Below are 5,715 nucleotides of genomic sequence, written 5' to 3' on the forward strand. Positions count from 1 at the left end.
AAACAAACTATTGACTACATCAAGAAGTTTCTTTTTTTTTCTTTTTAGAGAGAGAGAGGGAGGGATCAAGTGAGGGAGAGGACAGAGGGAGAAAGAATCTCAAGCAGGCTCCACACTCAGCATGGAGCCTGATGTGGGACTCAATCCCATGAGTATCAGATCATGACCTGAGCCAAAACCAAGAGTCAGACACTCAACCAACTGAGCCACCTAGGCACCTAAAAATAAAAAGCTTCTGTACAGAAAAAGAAACAACAAAACTAAAAGACAACTTACTGAATGGGAGAAGATATTTGCAAATGACATCCAATAAAGGGCTATTATCCAAAATATACAAAGGACTTCTACAACTCAACAGCAATAAAACAAATAATCCAATTAAAAATTGGGCACAAGACATGAACAGACATTTCTCCAAAGAAGACATACAGAATAGCCAACAGACACATGAAAAGATGCTCAACATCACTTATCATTAGGGAATGCAAATGAAAACCACAGTGAGGTATCACCCCACACCTGTCAGTATGGCTAAAATAAAAAACTCAAGAAACAAGTGTTGGCAAGGATATGGAGAAAAAGGAATCTTTGTACATTATTGGTGGGAATGCAAACTGGTGCAGCCACTGTGGAAAACAGTCTGCAGCTTCCTCAAAAAACTAAAAATGGAACTATCCTATGATCCAGTAATTGTACTATTGGGTATTCATCCAAAGAATACAAAAACATGAATTAGAGTGGATACATGTACCCCTATGTCTATCGCAGTATTATTTACAATACCCAAACTATGGAAGCAGCGCAGTGTCCACTGACTGATGATAAAGAAGATGCAGTATACACACACACACACACACACACACACACACACACACACACACACACAGGAATATTATTCAGCCATAAAAAGGAATGAAATCTTGCCATTTGCAACAACATGGATGGATCTAGCAAGTATAAATGCTAAGCAAAATAAGCCAGTCAGAGAAAGACAAATACCATATGATTTCACTCATATGTGGAATTTAAGAAACAAAACAAATGAACAAAGGGGCGGGGGGAAGACAAACCATAAAACAGACTTTTACCAGAGGGGAGACTAGTGGTGGGATGGGTGAAATAGGTGAAGAGGATTAAGAGTACACTTATCTTGATGAGCACTGAGTAAATACATGGAACTGCTGAATCACTACATTGTACACCCAAAACTAATATAACACTGTATGTTAACTATTGTTAACTACACTGGAATTAAAAACCAAAAGTGAGACCAGTCAGCATGGTTGCTGCACATGTGCAGGCACAGAGTAAGCAAAGAGCTGGTTTTAACTAACATTGTAGTTTTGTGAAGTGAGTGTGAGAAAAAGACGGTATACAGAGTTAAAAGTATATGCAAGTGAATCATTGTAATGACTGGCCCTAGGACCCAAATTGGTTAATGATGGGAAGAGAGGAACTCAGAGAGAGAGGGTAGGGACAGTGAAAGGTGGTAGCCAGAGGAGTGTTGGAATCAAGTTACTAGGACATGGCTGGAAGATAGAATGTGGTGGTCAAACAGTGAGATACATGAGCCTGACATGGAGGAGTTAAGAGTGTTTGGAAATAACATCAAAGGTATGAACATGGGAAGAATGGCAGGGAATAGGAGAGGATAAAATCAATGGAACACTGTTATTCAAGGAACCAATATGTCAGGGTGTTTAAAGGATCATCCATGTATATAATTAAATCACCAAGAATTAAAACAGAGTAGTGTTGGGGGGAGTGAAATAAGCCAAGAGCTAAACTTTTTGAGAAATGATAGTGAATGACCCAGGGACTAGTAGATTTTGTAGATGACAGCAATAATGAAATAAGGGATACAATTTGATGGCATGAGACTCAAAGCTGGGGAGTTTTAAAGGAAGACAAAGGGAGAAATATCTGGAAGCAGTGATAAGGAACAAGGAGCACATCTACTCCAACTCTAGATCAATAATAGGAATGTGGGAGGAAAAAACCACCTTCAAAGGGCTGCAGTGAAAGCACTGTCTTAAGAAAAGAGCAAGGGACAGAAGTGTCTGATGCTTCAGAATGCTCAACTTTAAATCTCCATTTTCAGTGGGATGTCTTCTCCCACCTCCCAGTTGTTCTTGGTGACTCCGACTAATTCAGCTTCTCCAGGGGACGAAGGAATGAACAAACAAATGAATAACAGGTGAGGATCTCAGCTCTAACTTACTTTATAGCCTAAGTAATCATTGTGTTTTTAGCCCTCTACCCCTGCCACTTGATATTCAGATGACTGATGTCTCCAATTCCTCACTCAGTCTTTTCTGTAGTTCTGTGGCACACATGTGCTTGATTATTATTATTATTATTATTATTATCCCCCACCCCTAGCCCCCACTCCCCACACTAGATTTCTACTTACTCTAGACTGCTCCAACAATTGTTGCTTGTCTTTTACTTTCCATATTCAAAGATTTTGTTGACATTGTTTGGGTGCTATTATCTTTTCTCCCACGTTCTTTGTCCTCATTGATTTATGTCATTTAATATTTTTTACCATTATTTTTTTAAATGTTTGAGAAAGAGAACGACCAAGCACAAGCAGGAGAGGGGCAGAGAGAGAAGGAGAGTGAGAATCCCAAACAGACTCCATGTAGTCAGCACAGAGCCTGACAAAGGGCTGATCTTACAAACTGTGAGATCATGACCTGAGCCAAAATCAAAAGTCAGACACTTAACCGACTAAACCACCCAAGCACCCGTACTGTTATTTTAGTGGAGTTTTGGGAGGAAGCTGTATTTTCAGTCCACCATTTTTAATAAGATGTTGCTAACAAGAATTTTGTTAAGGGGTCAGACATGTCTGACTGGTTCACTCTTCCCAGGATGCTCCTCAGTCCCTCAAATACATAGGCTCTGACTGGCCCACCATCCAGGCTTTTGGTATATACAGACGGATCTGAACACCAGTGGTGGAATCAACTTATGCTGGCATTCCCACTTTGGTTTTGCTTCCTTTTAACTGTCACTCTTTTCAATTCCTGCCCTTCCCCTCACCCCTTACCTGCTGATATTGAGCCCTACTATTTCTGAAATTCTACACTCCAATGAACATCCCCAGCTGGCCTTACTCTCTGGCTACCCTTCCTCAGAGCTTAGAACTGGCCCCTTCACACACACCTACGGTCTAATTGGTCTTTATGAAACCTGTTAACTTTAATATACTTTCTATTCCCCACTGGTTCATATATGCCACAAACTATTATGAACTCAGTCAGTCATGTAAGAGTTTCTGTAGAACTTTCAAAAAAGAGTAATTGCTTCTTCATATGATCAGCCCCAGTACCAATCAAATTCTCATCTCCTTACCCATTTTTAAAATAAGTAAGATGAGAACCACTTTAGCAGCTCCCCCAATTACAAGGTCATCTAGTGTATCCAAGGAATCAAGAATCCCAAGATATTCCACATTAGTTTGCCACATGATGAAAGAAAGGTTATTAAATGCCTGTTATCTAGGCTCACAGTACAGAAGATTATATTTTCCCCTCCCTTTCCCCTCCAAGTTTCTCCCCTGGCAAACACAAGTATCTCCACTTGATCAACCATACTCCCCTTTCCCAACCTATTTCTCCTCTTCTAGACAACAGGCATGGTTTGAGTATGTCAATATCAAAGTATGTGAGTTCCCTGGAGAGTTAAGTTTTCTATATTAATTACAAATTTGGAGGCTACTATGGTTCTGGTAAAAGCAATGCTAAGACTGAATTCCCCTCTCTGATTTTTATGGCTGGGATTTGCTGGTTAGAGGCATAGGTCTAGGAAAGAACGTGATAAAGGTGCTGGAGAGAAAGAACAAGGCTTGTAGTCATCAGGTTGTTAAAACCTTTGGACCAATCACTCAATAAAATTAGATAAAGGCCCATTGTTCTCTATTCTGGTCAGGCATCTGGCAGCCCCAGTCTTCCAGAATATACCATGACCCATGAATAAAAACATCTTTGAGAAAACAGTTGTCACAATGCCCATATGCTTGACACCATGTGAGAAACAGCTGCCAGTAGTTCATTGGCCAGAAAAATGAGCACAAAATAAGACAGTAGCATATTATAGCTCAGGATGCACTAATAATGGAAAGAAGAAGTGACAGCCAACAGAGGAGTCCAAGCTATATATAATACACAGTTTCTCTCTGCTTTCTGATTCCATAAGATCAGTAACCTGCAACCCTTCAAATCTGGGTAAAAAGATCATAATTTAAGTCCAAATTAATGAGTCTGTTTGTAGTGATGGCAGTGAGTCGACAAGAGACTATATTTGATTCACAATGCCATTTAATAAAGATATCCTAGAATCAAAGAATTTTGGCATCAGAAATTACGTTGGAGGTCTCTTTATCCAACCTCCTATGCAATACAGAAATCTTTCACAATATTGCTAGAAAATGATCATCCCACCTTTCACTTCCAGTGAAAGAAAATTTAGAGACAGTTCATTTAATTGTGCCAAACAGTTGTATCTTGATACCACTCTGAGCCTTAGCTTTTCCTTCTGCAAAACTGTGAAAAATACTACCTTCTTTGCAGGAGTTAGCATAGTCCCTGGTTTATAGTAGATGCTTCCCTCCAACTGAACCAGGATCTGTATGCCTCCCTGAAACCTCCACCTACTGGAAATGATTGCCTTCTGGTTCCAGAAGGAACACTTTCCACGACAGCTCTGAAGCCAGTAATCATGTTGTCATTGCCCTGTTCTAGATGTTCCACAAATTGTGCACATGTTCCTATCTTACAAGTGACATCTCCTACACAGAGTCCTTAATAATTCTACACTCCTTAATTAAAACACCAACATCATCCTCATGTAAACCTGTTAATCCAAGATTTCCCCCACTGTGCAAGAGCAATAGATTTTTTTTTTTAAATGAAAGTCAGGATCTATTTTTTTTAACTCTTTAAAACTTATTTTTCTTTATTTCATTCTATTAAGATAATCTTGAATCTTGAATCTGTCATCCATCGACTAAGAGTAACATTGGGTAAATCTTTTTAATTTTTAAAATTCAGAGTAAATGGACAAAAATAAGAGAAAACCTTTTGAGGTGGTATCATCTGAGTAGTAGTGGAACCATAATTCTAGATTGTGATAACCACTGTCATAGTTAAAAAATGTTTCTTGCTGATTCTTTAATCATACTGTTTAAATATTAAAATATTAATGCTTAAAAGTTTCTATCATCTGTAAAATGCATTTATTTGAAATGTCATTTAGACAATGGCTTTAACTTAATATATATTAAGGCTCATTCAATAATATTTCCCCTTCCCAAACCTGTGCTATTTATTTTAACTAAATAATATTTCCCTTTCTGGAAGAATTATTCTCTTACACACTGCTGACCCACCATGAAAGATTATTCTCTCATGCAGTTAAATCTTTAACGGACAACTATATGACAACCACTTTACATTTGATACTGTGTAGCAAATACTATTAATAAATATGTTTTAAAAATTACAAAACCAAGCTCAGAGAGGGTCACTAATTTTCCCAAGGACATACAGCCAGTAAGAGACTGCCAAAGGACCAGTAGCAATGGAAAAATGAGGACCTCAAAGTTGTGTTCAGAAGACCCTATGAGAGAAACACTGATGCGATTAGGCTGTGTCTGGGCTCCCTCACCTTCCAGGGGCCCTGACACAGAGACTTTGTCAGACAAGCACA

This window comes from Felis catus, chromosome D1 (genome assembly GCF_018350175.1).
Source record: "Felis catus isolate Fca126 chromosome D1, F.catus_Fca126_mat1.0, whole genome shotgun sequence".
In the NCBI taxonomy this organism is placed as follows: Eukaryota; Metazoa; Chordata; class Mammalia; order Carnivora; family Felidae; genus Felis; species Felis catus.